Below are 18,775 nucleotides of genomic sequence, written 5' to 3' on the forward strand. Positions count from 1 at the left end.
ATTCTTTATTTTTTAATTTATTTAGCATTCATTTTTTAACCATTTAAATATACATTTTGGATTACTTTAATAATTTTCTTTGTTTCAATTTGGTATTTTACTTTCATTTGTCTCTTTTTTATTGTTTAATTATATAGTTATTATTTTAAAATACTCTTTTATATCGATTTGTTTTAAAATTTTGTATAATATTTAATTTAAATACCCTTGTATATTTGTAGCACCCCAAACCCGGCCCAGAAGTTATGGTCGGATCCGACATACCACATCAAAAATGTAAAAAAAAATTCCATTCTAAGTCCAGAAAATCGTACTTGATGTTCAAAAGATTAATTCATTAAGGGTTAAAGTGAATGGAAGTCATGCACCGGTAGGAAACCGGAAAAGAGGTGGTGAGTCCATCGGACTGCTTAAGTACCAAGCTCCCTTCGGATCCAATCCTAGACATGCATACTGCCATTGCCACACCTTAACGTCATGGATATTTCTAGGAAACCGATTTGATTAAGTCTTTTTTAGGAAAAGTGATTAATTTTGGAAAATACTTTCATTGCGGAAGCTTTGCTTGTTGTCGCTTGTTGTCGTGTTATTTTGAAATCAACTGTTGTTTTTGAAAACGCGCCCTAAAGCTATCCAGTTTCAACAGTTAAAATAAGTAATACCTATCTTAGTAATACATATTAAAACCATCAAAAATAAATAAGTGGCCTTATTACATTTAAAAGCCCAAAACCTCAAACGTAATTAAAAGGATGTCCAGTTCACCAGAAGAAAATCAAACTTTCAGAACGGGTGGCCACTCCGAATTCCCTCACAGCTCCAAGCCCACTATGGTTGGGTATTTCCTGCGTGGATGAAAATAAAAGGGTGAGTTTGGGAAAACTCAGTGTGTAAGGAAAACCCATTCAAAGCCCAAGTCAGCTCAAGCCCATTGGGCCTAAGCCCATTCAGGTAACAGTGGTACTGGGCCAGAGCCCTTTTCAGATTACAATAAACTGGGCCTTAGCCCCTTATTCAGATAACAGTATGGCCCATAGGCCCATTTCAAAATACATGCAACATCAATAACATATGCAAGCCCATTTGGGTAACAGTGATACTGGGCCAGAGCCCTTTTCAGATTACAATAAACTGGGCCTTAGCCCCTTATTCAGATAACAGTATGGCCCATAGGCCCATTTCAAAATACATGCAACATCAGTAAACATATGCAAACCCATTTGGGGAGACTACTCAACCCACCAACCACTACACTCCACCCGTACCAGCCATACACTCCATGTGGGGATAGCTCAACCCACCCAGCCCAACACTCCACAGTTGCACCTTGCTGCTCAGTTAACAGTAAATTGAGGCAAAGCCTCCAGTACGTGGACAAGCCACTTTCAGTATTTCCTCCGTCAATATCCCAGTCCCATGCATCAGATAATAACAACATGGCATGCAGTAAATAACAACAATAAAACATGCATTTAGATCAATTTAACCCTAGAGGTATTTCGGTAATTTATCTCCTAGGGGTAAAACTGTAAATTTTCCACTTTTAAAGGTATTTCAGTAATTTATCTATTTTAGGGTTTTTCATGCATATTCCTACCTTTCACGTACTAACAGAATCACGTCGAGGGTTCTTACCGAATTGGGCCCGTTGGCCCATCATTCCAATTTTGGCCTATTAAGCCCAAAAATATCGAGGGCACAAAAATCATGCACTTTGCAGTCCAAATTTTGCAGCTTACCAAAAACATTAATCGATTTACCTCACGAGCATTCGCACACTCGCAAATCTACAAAATACCAGTTTTCGGCATTTCGGCTTTCGGCTTTTGCCGATCTAGACTAAGAAAGAGGGTGTTAGTTACACACCTGTTTGCGACGATATGCTGACGAGATCCACACGCGAACCGCCTACAATTGGATTACTAACACGTTAATCTAACTATTCAAATACGAACTACGTATTAATCCCTTACAATATTCGGCCAACCACACCTACAGATCATAGTAAGCTTATAAGAAATCAATAAGCAACCCATTAACAAATTTTTGTCAATGTTTACCACATAATCATAATTTCACTGCAAGCTGTCTTCCTGAGCAACAGTCACTAAATCATTTATAACTGGAGCTACGAAACTCCAAATCAAGTTCCGTTAATTTTCCCTGAAAATAGACTCATATATATTATATCCATAAAATTTTCAGAATTTTTGGTTTATCCAATCAATACCAGATTTTTCTCAAAGTTTCCCATGTTTCACTGTTTGACTAATCTGACCACTCTTCATTACGAATCAAATTTCTCATTGTACAGAATTTGAAATATGTTCTTGTTTATTTCATTAGAAACTAGACTCAATAAGCTTTAATTACATAATTTATTCAGCTTCTAATTCTTCTCCCACAATTTATGGTGATTTTCCGAAGTCACGTTACTGCTGCTGTCCCAAGCAGATTTATTACCAAATCACTCTTTCACACCTAACTTGCATGCTTGTTATTTAAACATGTATATCACCAATCAATCATCACATATCTATGATTTTACTTAAGTATAATCTCCATTTCATCATTTTAAAGCACAACATGTTAGCTGATTTTTCCCTTTAACATCTAAGGCACATGCATGTTCATTTGTTTGGCTCAACTTCACCTATCTTCCATTTTTCATCAAAAGAACATGAAACAACAACCATTTCCTTCATTTTAATTCATGACTAAATGCTCACAACACAACTAAAAATCAAAATATACTTCAAGAGTTAAGGTAGAATCAAGAAGAACTCATGAACCTCAAAATAGAAGTAAGGTACCAAGAACTTACCTTCAATTTTCCTCCTCCTAATGACCGAATACTCAAGAGCTTTCTCCTCTCCTTTCTCTTCTCTAACTTTCAGCTATGATGAACAAAGATGAAAAAACTTTGTTCTTTTCACCCCTTTTTCTTTTAATAAAACTTCATATTTCATCCATTTAATTCTTTAATACAAAAGACATGAAATTCTTATCATGAAACATTTACCTAACCTATTATCATGGAACATTTACCTAACCTATTATCATGGAACACTTACCTAACCTATTATTATGAAACATTTACCTAACCTATTATTATGAAACATTTACCTAACCTATTATCAATTTGTATCAATTTGTACCATAAATTATGGATATCAAGTGTACATTTTGTCTACAACAACATGATGGTTGGCCACTTCATGTAAAATGGGAGGTTTGTCATGCAAATCCTCCTATTTTGCACTCCTATTTATTTGGCCACTTCAATTTAGCCTATAGCATTTTCAAACATTTTCACATAGGTCCTATTTCATCATTTCACCCCCTTTTTCTTATGGAACAAAAATTAACTAAAATTGCCGGGTTCTATCTTAAGCTTGGGCTTTCTAGAGGCCCACTAACATAATTAAACCTATGCCAACATTCACAGAATTCCCGAAAATTGGGGCATTACAACTCTACCCTCCTTAAAGAAATTTCGTCCTCGAAATTTACCTAATCCAAACAGATGAGGGTATTGCTGTTGCATCGTCTCTTCTGGCTCCCAAACTCAGAAGTTTCCCCTTCCTTAACTTGTTGAAAACGAGCGACCAAAGACTCATCGTTAAACTGTTTTTCCTTAATCGATCCACCCAGTTGGCCTCACTTGCAACTCACCAACAGATCGCAATCATCATACTGAGACTCGACGAGCAAACATGGCTCTCGGATCGATCTGACTCTCGACTTAGAGCATCGGCTACCACATTAGCCTTGCTTGGGTGATACTCGATCGAATAGTCATAATCCTTAAGTAACTCAATCCAGCTCCTTTGCCTAAGGTTCAGCTCCTTCTGAGTCAACAAATACTTAAGACTTTATGGCCAGTGTATATAATAGACCTTTCTCCGTTCAAGTAATGTCTCCAAATCTTAAGTGCAAATATCACTGCTGCCAACTCTAAATCATGAGTCAAATAGTTTCCCTCATGAGGCTTAAGCTATCGTGATGCATATGCAACCACCTTACCCTCTTGCATTAACACGCAGCCCAAACCCACGTGTGATGCATCACTGTACACACTAAAATCCTTCCCAGACTCCGGCTGAATTAACACAGGTGCTTCAGTCAGAACTTTATTCAACTTCTCAAAAGCTTCCTGGTGCTTCTTAGTCTATACAAATGGTACTCTTTTCCTTATGAGTTTTATCAGAGGTGCTGCCATCACAGAAAAACTTTCTACAAACCTTCTATAGTATCCTGCCAGTCCTAGGAAACTCCATATTTCCGACACTGACCTAGGCGGCTTCCACTCCAAAATCACTTCAATTTTTTTTGAGGGTCCACCTTAATCCCCTCAGCAGAGACCACGTATCCTAAGAAAGTTACCTCCCTCAACCAAAATTCACACTTGCTGAACTTCGCAAAGAGTTCCTTCTCCCTTAATACTTACAGCACTATACGGAGATGCTCATCATGTTTCGTTTCAGTTTCAGAATATACCAGGATATCGTCAATGAAGACGACTACGAACTGATCCAAAAATGGTTGGAATACACGATTCATCAGATCCATAAACGCTGTAGGAGCATTCATTAGTCCAAATGGCATAACCAGAAACTCGTAATGACCATACCGAGTCCTGAATGCCATCTTATGGATATCGACTCCTTAACCCTTAACTGATGATAACCAGATCAAAGGTCGATCTTAGAAAATACAGAAGCTTCTCTAAGCTGGTCGAATAGATCGTCAATCCTTGGCAGTGGATACTTATTCTTAATCATCAGTTTGTTCAACTAGCGATAATCAATGTACATCCGCATTGTACCATCCTTCTTCTTCACGAGTAGCACTGGTGCTCCCCATGGAGACACGCTTGGCCTAATAAAGCCTCTATCCAACAACTCTTGAATTTAAGCATTTAACTCTACTAACTCCTTCGGTGCCATCCTATACGGTGCGATAGACACAGGCGTCATTCCAGGCAACAAGTCTATTCCAAACTCAACTTCTCGATTCGGAGGCAATCCTGGAAGCTCCTCCGGAAAAAAAAACATCTTGGAATTCCTTTACGGTCCTAACCTTATCCACTGTCAGTCCCTCCTCTTCTGACTGACTTACAAATTCCAAATAAACCTCACAACCTTTCCGAATCCACTTTTCGGCTCTTAATGCCGACACCACATTGGACAAATAATCCCTTCGCTCACCTATCACCATAACCTCCTCATCCTTTGTGGTCCTTAACACCATTCATTTAGCGGCACAATCCAGAGTCGCGTTATGCTTAACAAGCCAGTCCATTCCCAAAATGAGATCAAACTCTCCGAATGGTAACTCCATCAGATCTCCAGGGAAAATCTTACCTTGAGTTTCTAAGGGTACATCCCTATACAGTTTGTCTACCCTAACCGAGTGACCTAAAGGACTTAGTACAGATACCCCACTCACAATCTCCTCAGAGCAGTCCAAGTTGTCCATAATCCGTTCTGTGGCCTCCAACCAATATTCCGCCACATTCGGGGCTATACCAGACACACCCCTAACGATCTTCGCTCCGTTAGCCCGGAGTCATTCAGAAATTGATCCTCGAATTTTGTTGCCCGAACTTGTCCCGGTAACCCTTTCTAGAACACGAAGCATTGCCTGCGATAGAGCATCATCCCCGGCACCGCGATCATGAGACTCTACCTCTATTATCGGTGGTACCGGTGCATCCATCGCAGGCATATGTCTCGAAGACGAAGATCTCGCTCGAGCACTTACTCGGCTACGTCCACGGCCTCTTGTACTCATATCGTATTATCTTGATTACGAATTTTTATGCATCAATTAATATTCTAATGTTTATTACAGATGTTTTATGAATCGACAAGAGTTGAGAGTTTGTTTTCGCAGAATCGAAGTCTAGCTACGCTTTCAATCTCTTATCAGATTTTCCTACGGTTTCAGTATCATCCTATCTAGAGTGTCCTAGTAGGGTTTCAGTATTGACAGATAATTTAGAAAAATATTCAGAAGAGTTCAGAGTAATACTTACAGGAATGAGCCGGAGATTCGGAATGCCACCTTCTAAAGATCTAAATTTTGAAAATCAAGTTTTTTCGCATTCTTTATAAAATTTTCGCTTTCAAAAATCTTTGTTTTTGTAAACCCATTCCACAGCCGAGTTGTTGCAACCTAGGCTCTGATACCACTAAATGTAGCACCCCAAACCCGGCCCAGAAGTTATGGTCGGATCCGGCATACCACATCAAAAATGTAAAAAAAAAATTCCATTCTAAGTCCAGAAAATCGTACTTGATGTTCAAAAGATTAATTCATTAAGGGTTAAAGTGAATGGAAGTCATGCACCGTAGGAAACCGGAAAAGAGGTGGTGAGTCCATTGACCTGCTTAAGTACCAAGCTCCTTCGGATCCAATCCTAGACATGCATACGCCATTGCCACACCTTAACGTCATGGATATTTCTAGGAAACCGATTTGATTAAGTCTTTTTTAGGAAAAGTGATTAATTTTGGAAAATACTTTCATTGCGGAAGCTTTGCTTGTTGTCGCTTGTTGTCGTGTTATTTTGAAATCAACTGTTGTTTTTTAAAACGCGCCCTAAAGCTATCCAGTTTCAACAGCTAAAATAAGTAATACCTATCTTAGTAATACATATTAAAACCATCAAAAATAAATAAGTGGCCTTATTACATTTAAAAGCCCAAAACCTCAAACGTAATTAAAAGGATGTCCAGTTCACCGAAGAAAATCAAACTTTCGAGCGGTGGCCACTCAAATTCCCTCACGACTCAAGCCCACTATGGTTGGGTATTTCTGCGTGGATGAAAATAAAAGGGGTGAGTTTGGGGAAACTCAGTGTGTAAGGAAAACCCATTCAAAGCCCAAGTCACTCAAGCCCATTGGGCCTAAGCCCATTCAGTAATAGTGGTCTGGGCGAGCCCTTTTCAGATTACAATAAACTGGGCCTTAGCCCTTATTCAGATAATGATGATGGCCCATAGGCCCATTTCAAAATACATGCAACATCAATAACATATGCAAGCCCATTTGGGTAATAGTGATCTTGGGCGAGCCCTTTTCAGATTACAATAAACCGGCCTTAGCCCTTTATTCAGATAACATATGGCCCATAGGCCCATTTCAAAATACATGCAACATCAAGAAACATATGCAAACCCATTTGGGAGACTACTCAACCCACCAACCACTACACTCCACCGTACCAGCCATACACTCCATGTGGGAATAGCTCAACCCACCCACCCAACACTCCTCCATTCTTGACCTTTTTCTGCTCGATTATCATAAATTGAGGCAAAGCCTTGATGCGTGGACAAGCCACTTTCAGTACTTCCTCCGTCAATATCCCGCCTCATGCATCGATAATAACAACATGGCATGCAAGAAATAACAACAATCAAACATGCATTTAGATCAATTTAACCTAGAGGTATTTGGTAATTTATCTCCTAGGGGTAAAGCGTAAATTTTCCACTTTTAAAGGTATTTCAGAATTTATCTATTTTAGGGTTTTTCATGCATATTCCTACCTTTCACGTACTAACGAATCACGCATCGAGGGCATCGCGTGCGAATTGGGCCCATTGGCCCATCATTCCAATTTTGGCCTATTAAGCCCAAAAATATCGAGGGCACAAAAATCATGCACTTTGCAGTCCAAATTTTGCAGCTTACCAAAAACATTAATCGATTTACCTCACGAGCATTCGCACACTAGCAAATCTACAAAATACCAGTTTTCGGCATTTCGGCTTTCGGCTTTTGCCGATCTAGACTAAGAAAGAGGGTGTTAGTTACACACCTGTTTGCGACGATATGCTGACGAGATCCACACGCGAACCGCCTACAATTGGATTACTAACACGTTAATCTAACTATTCAAATATGAACTACGTATTAATCCCTTACAATATTCGGCCAACCACACCTACAGATCATAGTAAGCTTATAAGAAATCAATAAGCAACCCATTAACAAATTTTTGTCAATGTTTACCACATAATCATAATTTCACTGCAAGCTGTCTTCCTGAGCAACAGTCACTAAATCATTTATAACTGGAGCTACGAAACTCCAAATCAAGTTCCGTTAATTTTCCCTGAAAATAGACTCATATATCTTATATCCATAAAATTTTCAGAATTTTTGGTTTATCCAATCAATACCAGATTTTTCTCAAAGTTTCCCATGTTTCACTGTTTGACTAATCTGACCACTCTTCATTACGAATCAAATTTCTCATTGTACAGAATTTGAAATATGTTCTTGTTTATTTCATTAGAAACTAGACTCAATAAGCTTTAATTACATAATTTATTCAGCTTCTAATTCTTCTCCCACAATTTATGGTGATTTTCCAAAGTCACGTTACTGCTGCTGTCCCAAGCAGATTTATTACCAAATCACTCTTTCACACCTAACTTGCATGCTTGTTATTTAAACATGTATATCACCAATCAATCATCACATATCTATGATTTTACTTAAGTATAATCTCCATTTCATCATTTTAAAGCACAACATGTTAGCTGATTTTTCCCTTTAACATCTAAGGCACATGCATGTTCATTTGTTTGGCTCAACTTCACCTATCTTCCAATTTTCATCAAAAGAACATGAAACAACAACCATTTCCTTCATTTCAATTCATGACTAAATGCTCACAACACAACTAAAAATCAAAAAATACTTCAAGAGTTAAGGTAGAATCAAGAAGAACTCATGAACCTCAAAATAGAAGCAAGGTACCAAGAACTTACCTTCAATTTTCCTCCTCCTAATGACCGAATACTCAAGAGCTTTCTCCTCTCCTTTCTCTTCTCTAACTTTCAGCTATGATGAACAAAGATGGACAAAACTTTGTTCTTTTCACCCTTTTTCTTTTAATAAAACTTCATATTTCATCCATTTAATTCTTTAATACAAAAGACATGAAATTCTTATCATGAAACATTTACCTAACCTATTATCATGGAACATTTACCTAACCTATTATCATGGAACACTTACCTAACCTATTATTATGAAACATTTACCTAACCTATTATTATGAAACATTTACCTAACCTATTATCAATTTGTATCAATTTGTACCATAAATTATGGATATCAAGTGTACATTTTGTCTACAACAACATGATGGTTGGCCACTTCATGTAAAATGGGAGGTTTGTCATGCAAATCCTCCTATTTTGCACTCCTATTTATTTGGCCACTTCAATTTAGCCTATAGCATTTTCAAACATTTTCACATAGGTCCTATTTAATCATTTCACCCCCTTTTTCTTATGGAACAAAAATTAACTAAAATTGCCGGGTTCTATCTTAAGCTTGGGCTTTCTAGAGGCCCACTAACATAATTAAACCTATGCCAACATTCACAGAATTCCCGAAAATTGGGGCGTTACAATATTACTATACATATATGGTTTATGATAAAATTAGTTTTATTATTGATTCCATGTTATTTTATGTATATATTTTCTTTTAAATCTATATATATATATATATATATATATATATTTTTGTAGCACCCCAAACCCGGCCTAGAAGTTATAGCCGGATCCGGCATGCCACATCAAAAATGTTAAAAAAAAATTTCATTCTAAGTCTAGAAAATCGTACTTGATGTTCAAAAGATTAATTCATTAAAGGTTAAAGTGAATGGAAGCTGTGCACCAGGTAGGAAACCGGAAAAGAGGTGGTGAGTCCATCGGACTGCATAAGTACCAAGCTCCCTTCGGATCCAATCCTAGACATGCATACCGCCATTGTCACACCTTAACGTCATGGATATTTCTAGGAAACCGATTTGATTAAGTCATTTTTAGGAAAAGTGATTAATTTTGGAAAATACTTTCATTGCGGAAGCTTTGCTTGTTGTCGTGTTATTTTGAAATCAATTGTTGTTTTTGAAAACGCGCCCTAAAACTATCCAATTTCAACAGTTAAAATAAGTATTACCTATCTTAGTAATACATATTAAAACCATCAAAAATAATTAAGCGGCCTTATTACATTTGAAAACCCAAAACTTCAAACATAAATAAAAGGATGTCCAGTTCACGGAAGAAAATCAAACTTTCGAGCGGGTGGCCACTCCGAATTCCCTCACGACTCCAAGCCCACTATGGTTGGGGATTTCTGCGTGGATGAAAATAAAAGGGTGAGTTTGGGAAACTCGGTGTGTAAAATAACCCAACCATAGCCTATATCAGCTCAAACCACGAAATAGAATAAGTTGGCCTTAGCCTGCAATGTAAGAATAAATCCCATAGGCCCATAATGAGCGAATAGATATTACATGTTTATGCGAAACCCAACCCATTCATCCATAACACCCCGTGCAGGCGTTACACCATGTGGGAGACTACTCGACCCACCCAACCGCTACACACCACGAATTTGCAGCATGGCTGCGAACGAATAATGTGACAGGCCACGGATCTGAGATAATCGTGGCGGGGCCACGAATCAGATATATGTGGCGAGCCACGGATCGAGATATTTGTGGCGAGCCACGGATCGATATATTTGTGGCATAGCCACCGAACGCTTCCTCCATAATATAACCCATGTCCCCATGCAATGATATATAATCATGGCATACATCATACGTAATCGATCGTCATGCTTTTCATCAAAATTAACCCTAGGGGTATAACGGTAATTTTACACCTAGGGTATAACAAGAATTTTCCATACATAGGGTATTATAGTAATTTAGCTACTTTTAGCGTTTTCATGCATATCCTAACTATTTACGTACTATCGGAAAACTTACGCAAGATACTTACGAATTGGGCCGTTGGCCCATGAACCCGATCTTTGGCCCATTAAGCCCAAATTATCAAAATGTACGAAATCGCGCGTACTGCAGTTTATTACTTTAGATTACCAAATATACAAACCCAACTATCTTACGAGCATTCGCACACTTGCAAATTCCCAAAATACCGACTTTTCGGTATTTCGGCTTTTCGGATTTTGCCAATCTAGTCTATGAGAGGGTGTCAGTTACACACTTGTTTGCGACGATATGCTGACGAGATCCACACGCGAACCGCCTACAATTGGATTACTAACACGTTAATCTAACTATTCAAATACGAACTACGTATTAATCCCTTACAATATTCGGCCAACCACACCTACAGATCATAGTAAGCTTATAAGAAATCAATAAGCAACTCATTAACAAATTTTTGTCAATGTTTACCACATAATCATAATTTCACTGCAAGCTGTCTTTCTGAGCAATAGTCACTAAATCATTTATAACTGGAGCTACGAAACTCCAAATAAAGTTCCGTTAATTTTCCCTGAAAATAGATTCATATATCTTCTATCCATAAAATTTTCAGAATTTTTGGTTTAGCCAATCAATACCAGAATTTTCTCAAAGTTTCCCATGTTTCACTGTTTGACTAATCTGACCACCCTTCATTACGAATCAAATTTCTCATTGTACAGAATTCAAAATATGTTCTTGTTTATTTCATTAGAAACTAGACTCAATAAGCTTTAATTACATAATTTATTCAGCTTCTAATTCATCTCCCACAATTTATGGTGATTTTCCAAAGTCACGTTACTGCTGCTGTTCCAAGCAGATTTATTACGAAATCACTCTTTCACACATACCTTGCATGCATGTTATTTAAACATGTATATCACCAATCAATCATCACATATCTATGATTTTACTTAAGTATAATCTCCATTTCATCATTTTAAAGCACAACATGTTAGCTGATTTTTCCCTTTAACATCTAAGGCACATGCATGCTCATTTGTTTGGCTCAACTTCACCTATCTTCCATTTTTCATCAAAAGAACATGAAACAACAACCATTTCCTTCATTTTAATTCATGACTAAATGCTCACAATACAACTAAAAATCAAAATATACTTCAAGAGTTAAGGTAGAATCAAGAATAACTCATGAACCTCAAAATAGAAGCAAGGTACCAAGAACTTACCTTCAATTTTCCTCCTCCTAATGACCAAATACTCAAGAGCTTTCTCCTCTCCTTTCTCTTCTCTAACTTTCATCTATGATGAACAAAGATGGACAAAACTTTGTTCTTTTCACCCCTTTTTCTTTTAATAAAACTTCATATTTCATCCATTTAATTCTTTAATACAAAAGACATGAAATTCTTATCATGAAACATTTACCTAACCCATTATCATGAAACATTTACCTAACCCATTATTATGGAACATTTACCTAACCTATTATCATTGAACATTTACCTAACCTATTATCAATTTGTACCATAAATTATGGATATCAAGTGTACATTTTGTCTACAACAACATGATGGCTGGCCACTTCATGTAAAATAGGAGGTTTGTCATGCAAATCCTCCTATTTTGCACTCCTATTTATTTGGCCACTTCAATTTAGCCTATAGCATTTTCAAACATTTTCACATAGGTCCTATTTCATAATTTCACCCCTTTTTCTTATGGAACAAAAATTAACTAAAATTGCCGGGTTCTATCTTAAGCTTGGGCTTTCTAAAGGCCCACTAACATAATTAAACCTATGCCAACATTCACAGGATTCCCGAAAATTGGGGCGTTACGTATTTCCTTTCAAATCTATTATATATATATAGTTTATTCCTTAAAAACATATTTTATTATATATTTTTGTTATTTAAAACTCTTTCATATATTACCCCATTTATATATTATTTATGTTAATCTTTTTTCCCTCATTGTATGTATGTTATCAACTTTAAATTGACATGTTTTGTTTTCAAAATATTTTGTACGCTATTTGCTCCAAACTTCTTCTTTTATAATATAAATTTTAATAACCATTTATATATTATTAGCTTTTTTATTTTCCTTATATATGTAAATTATTTCAAACCCTATTATGTATTGTTCATTTGTAAATTTTCATATATTTAATAGTTTTAAATTATTTTTATATCATATTGACTCCTAGTTTCTGTCTTTTGTATTATTATTTTGATTTTATCCATCTATGTTTGAAAACTTGTTATATTTTATTCTAATTTTTTAATTAGCTATATTTTAGTTTTCATTATTTTTATTATTAATGTTAGTTTTTCAAAATAGGATTGTGAGATTATTGTAATTGTGTATTTTTGAATTATATGATCATATTATTATCCTTGTCATCCATTTGTACAAAGTTGTATGTACATATGATTACTTCATGTTTGTAATTATGCTTCTATTTTTATTATTGAATCATGATTCAAATTCCCACTTTCGACCGATATTGATGATCTTTTATCCCCAACCAAACTAAATAAATATATTTTTTGAGATAGTTTTATAATCGCTTAGTTTTCAAAATAAAGGCAATGTTCCGTGTTTGGAAATCCAAGAAATCGTGCCCTAATGTGCTGGGTTTCAGTTTTTCGTTTAACCAAATAACCGAATATCCTTTTGAAATTTTTAATGCATGAGTTTTGGGAATCATGAGATGATTTTGGATTCGAGGATTTAAATTGTTGTATCCTAACGTGCTGGATGTGATATTTTATTCCTTTGGAGCAAAAGAATCTTAATATCCAATTCGAGTATATTCAAATATTTTTAAAGGAAATTGTATTTTAAAATATTTTCAAATTTTCGACATTAGAGCATTAATTAGTCAATTAGGTACCAATTTTGGGCGTTGCGAGGGTGCTAATCCTTCCTCGTACGTAACCGACTTTCGAACCCATTTTCTTGAATTTCGTAGGAGAAAATTAATATTTTAATAGAATAAAATGTTTTATAATGATCCGATTACACCTAAACAAAAAGGATTGGTGGCGACTCCATATTTCTTTTTAAAGTCGATCCCCATTTTTCAAAATAAAAAATGGTTTCGACAGCTTGGCGACTCCACTGGGGACAATAAGAGAGTTAGGCTGTAAGATTATTTATTTTCTATCCTTTTGTCGAAAATTGAAAATTTGATTTGAAAAAATCATGATTCTTTTGTTGCATTTTTTTGTAAACTTTATGATTGTCGTGGTTTGAGTATCATAGAATACTATGGCATTACATTGCATGACCGTTGCGGTTATACCTTTTAAGTGGGAGTGAGAAGCTATGCCTTCGTGAGGTTTTCACATCCGCATGGGCTAGTGGATTGCTTCCAAGATACATCCGTACCTATGTCTTCGTGAGATTTTCATCTCCGAATGGCCATAGGGAAATGTATTCCCCTGAACTAAACTCGATCCATATGAGCTTATAATGGGTGAGGATTGAGGAATCTGTTGGTTCAGGTACCCCTTCCTTAGAACCAAACCACATGTAGAGAGACCTAGGAGCCTACCTTAGATAGAGCCACGCCAAATCCTAGGTCACCCGGTTAGGTGTTCTATATTGCTTTTTCTCTCTCCTGTACTAACGTGTTTTGTTTTGTCTATGACTGCATTGCATTACATCATCATAGAAAGAAGGTGTTGATTCATATTCGATTGCTAAATAGAAGAGCTTGTCATGGAAAACGGATTTCTTGATAAAGTGGATTATAATACGGTTGTCTGAATATGGTCCAAATAAACATGACGAAAGAAGACTGGTAGTCCACGGAGGAATACAAAACTTTGTTTTATTGCCTAAGGTTTCAGGCCAATAAGGATTGTTCGAGAGCCGTCACGTCAAAGGAGCTAAAGAGTATTGCAGGGATAAGTGAGCAATGGGTCGCAGCATGGATCAAGCAAAAAGGAGAATGGGGACATCTTTTGGAAAATTTGCAAGACTCGTCCATAACATCTGGATATGAAGAAAAGAGTAGTGTCTTTACTTGGACTATAAAGGCAATGCCGCATATGTAATCCGTTTTATGTAAAGAAATTTGTTTTCTAGAAAAGTTGTTCTAATGGAATTGAATTTAGAATCAACGCCTCTCTTTCTTTGTATTCATCCCATGCATTTGCATTGCATTGCATCATTTTCATTAAACTTTCACAAAAAGACCCTAATTAGGTAAAATTATTTCAGTTAACCTAGGAACCAACAAAAGTCAAACGACTAAGCATCTTTATGGTACACGGAAAAAGGCCAAAGATATGGATCAAAGGTTGGAAAGACTCGAACAACTTCAGAGAGAGATGCAAGACAAACTAAAAATACAAATGCAAGAGCAGCTAGCTAAGGTCCAACAAGACATGATGGATGAAATTCTGGAGTCTCAAAGAAACATGATGACTCAGTTGACCCAACTGTTGGCTGGGGGAATGGATAAAGGAAAAAGCCCTAGGGTCAGTGCTGGAGAAGACAATGAGGATCCTCTCTATCCTCTGAGTTTCACCCCGACAAATGTTTAGGCACATCCGCAAGGGATACCCATCACAATCAGACCCCAGCAAAATTAGGTCGGTACCTCGACACTAATGGATTATCCGATAGGCTTAGGCTCCAATCTGGGGGGAAATCCAACCACTCCTGTAGTTTCTGATCTGGACGAAATGACAGAAATGGAAAAAGAAAAGATGGAGCTGCCAAAGCAACTCGAGGATTGATATAGGTGGTTGGAGGAAAAAATTAAGGCGATGGAGAATGCTGACTACTATTGTGAGATTGATGCCAAGGATCTGAGTTTGGTCCCCGATCTAGTACACCCTCCAAAATTCAAGACTCTAGAGTTTGAGAAGTACAATGGAAACAGATGCCCTGAAGCTCACATCACCATGTTTTGCAGACAGATGACTGGATATGTTAACAATGACCAACTGTTAATCCACTGCTTTTAAGACAGTCTGATCGGGTCAGCAGATAAATGGTACAATCAATTGAGTCGTGTAAAATTAATTTATGGAAGGACTTAGCACAAGCTTTTATGAAGCAATATAGCCATGTAACGGACATGGCACCCGATAGAATTACCCTGCAGAATATGGAAAAGAAGTAAAATGAGAGCTTCAGGCAATATGCCCAAAGATGGAGAGAGGTAGCGACACAAGTCCAGCCGCCTCTTTTGGAAAAGGAGACCATGATGCTTTTCATCAATACTCTGAAAGCCCCATTCATTAACCATATGTTGGGAAGCATTGCTCTGAGTTTTTTAGATATAATAATGTCTGGTGAGATGATTGAAAATGCAGTAAGAAGTGGGAAGATAGATGCGGGAGAAAGCGCTAAAAGGTCAACCCTGAGAAACAAGGAAAATGAAGTGAACATCATGAGCATGCCTTCCAAATTGGTCAATGTAGGCCAGCCGAGGGCTGTAAACACTAGCTATTAAGGCTTTTCAAGGTAGGAATCCAACTCGAGGCCAAATACAGAAGGGCTCCAGTTTACACCCATCCCGATGTCATATAAGGAGTTGTATCAGAATCTTTTTTATGTGTATGTGGTGTCTTCGTTCTACTCAGAACCCGTGCAACCTTCGTTCACAAAATGGTATAATGAGAATGCTTAATGCAAGTACCACGCGGGAATAACAAGACACTCAATCAAAAATTGCACTTCATTTAAAAAGTTGGTCAAAAGGTTCATTGAAATGGGAATTGTAAAGTTCGACGATTCCTCAAAATCTAACTGCTCTGACAATGCAGTAAATGTGATATTTGAAAGTGGGGGCAAAAGAGTTGCAATGCCTTGAACAAGTTAAAAGCCTGGAAGAAATATCGAGGAATCTGAATGACATATCCGAAGAAGGAACCATGGAATAAAAGTTTCCAAACCCTTTCATACTTAGGAGTGTTTTGAACAATGGGACTGTGGAAGAGATCCCTATATTTTAGAGCTAATCTAGAGTAATATTCAAAACACGCTTGTTGCTTTAAGCCTAGAAGCAATAAGAATCCTTTTGTGAAATAGGCTTGTGTCCAAAATCTTTATTTCAATAAAATGCATCTTTTTGAGCAAATATTTTTTCATTCTTAATATATTTTTTTGTTTTTTAGACTGTCTTTTAAATATGCTTTTATTCTTCATTCATGATCATACCATACAAATAATCATCCTTAAAATCATTTATTCTTTGGAATTTGCTTTCGCAGGTCCTCAGATATCAATGACGTGAGCGATGCTATCACTGACTCAAAGTCTCCTTTTGGGTGAGATATGTGTTTAGGGGGATCTCAGGACTTTGAAGATGATAGAGATTGTAACTTATCTCCTGATTTCTTAAGGATGGTAGAACAAGATGAAAAATAGATCCTACTCTACAAAGGGTCAGTAGACATTGTGAACAAGAGTCAAGGATCGGAGCCTGAGTCACCGCAAAGACAAAGAGAATCGTCATTAAGTTATTCCAAGAATTCAAAGATGTTTTCGTATAATCATGTCAAGATATGCCTGGGATACTAAGACCTGTGGATGCTAAAAAATGTCTATACGGGTGTCAGAAGGACACATGTTAATGGTTTCACGGTAGCCATGCTAATTATGAGGTTCGGGTACTATTGATCCACCATAGATGAGGATTGTATCAGTTAGGCTGTATTTAGGGAGACAAGATTCATGTGCGTCATTCATTTTTTCACAGACTTTCTCTATAATAGGCCCATTTTTCCCCGGCCCGTTAAAATTAAAAAAAACCAAAAATTAAAAATAAAAATCCAATAAATGTCCATAGTCCAAATTTATATTAAACCCACATACAATTGAAGCCCAAATTTTAAAAACTCATTTTAAAATAAAGCCCAAACCTAAATTAAACCTAACCCAAAACTTAGTCCATTGACTCTTTTCAGAAAGTGGAAACCCTAGACCACTAAGCCGTCGTTCCCATGCACCGCAAACAGTGAAGCTTCTGGAACACTTCGCTGCACACCCACGAACGGCCCCTCCTTCCGTACGAGCATCGCCACAATGGAACCTGCGAGAAGAAATAACAGAAACAATAACAAAAGCCAGCAAATGACAGCAAGAAAATAGAATTTTATTTTTTTTCTTTTTATTTATGCTATAAATAGGCTATAAAAAGCCATTGATGTAATCTGTAAAGGGGATACTTACGCACACTCTACGCATACACATACAATATACGAAAATTTCAAAAAAAAAATTCTGGAAAGGTGATCTTTATTTTTTAAAATTTTTTCTGTTATTTCTATCAATTTTCCTGCAAGTATTTTTCATCATTTGGTTTTCTAAAACAAAGAGAATAAAAAGGCAAGTCTTACCTTGCAAATCAGTCAATCTCTGCCCTCTTCGCTGAAAATCGAAGTTGAAAGGGTCCAAAGACATCATCAATCATCGCTGGAGTGCCATCGAACACCTGATGAAGTGGTGAACTCGGTGGCTGCTGGAATATGCCCAAACAAATTGATTTTTAGGGCTGTGAATTTTGGTGAAGTGGGGGCTGCGTTTAGAAAGTAGATTTAGGAAAAGGAATGTTTTAAATGACCTGCTAATGAAACGGCACAGTGTAAAAGGGTGGGGGGCCTTTTTCGCCTAAAATGGTTTATTTATGTAGTAGGCCCTTCCCCTTCACACCGCATTGCGATTGGATCCTATTTGTGACTGATTTGTTTTGGTTTTCTCTTGAATTTTCCCCAAAATTTGTATGACTTTGCATTGTAACCCATGTACTCAATGCAGTGTTTCAGGATCAGGGATAATTTCAATCTTAGTAACTGTGAATTCACGCATGTTAAACATGGATCCTTTTATTATTAAAAGCATATTTTAGTTGTAAATTATTCTTTTATTTTTACTTTGATTTTCATTAAGTAATTTGTTAGATTTATGTTATAGTTTTAAATTTGGGTTTATTTACTCATATATTTTGAGTTACACAATTAATGT

The 18,775-nt window shown here is 36.8% G+C and overlaps 2 long non-coding RNA genes across 2 annotated transcripts; both read right to left on the reverse strand.

Moving 5' to 3' along the window:
- Positions 1 to 586: 586 nt before the first annotated feature.
- On the reverse strand, positions 587 to 3,173 carry LOC128283731 (uncharacterized). The gene is made up of 3 exons (XR_008274139.1): positions 2,825 to 3,173; positions 1,867 to 1,908; positions 587 to 845 (listed from the first exon to the last, which is right to left on the reverse strand). It is a non-coding gene; the product is annotated as an uncharacterized LOC128283731 (long non-coding RNA).
- Positions 3,174 to 17,569: 14,396 nt separating this feature from the next.
- On the reverse strand, positions 17,570 to 18,399 carry LOC108459849 (uncharacterized). Its single transcript, XR_001867426.2, has 2 exons — positions 18,151 to 18,399; positions 17,570 to 17,843 (listed from the first exon to the last, which is right to left on the reverse strand). It is a non-coding gene; the product is annotated as an uncharacterized LOC108459849 (long non-coding RNA).
- Between the last annotated feature and the right edge of the window lie 376 nt (positions 18,400 to 18,775).

Source organism: Gossypium arboreum, chromosome 11 (assembly GCF_025698485.1).
Source record: "Gossypium arboreum isolate Shixiya-1 chromosome 11, ASM2569848v2, whole genome shotgun sequence".
NCBI classification, from domain to species: Eukaryota; Viridiplantae; Streptophyta; class Magnoliopsida; order Malvales; family Malvaceae; genus Gossypium; species Gossypium arboreum.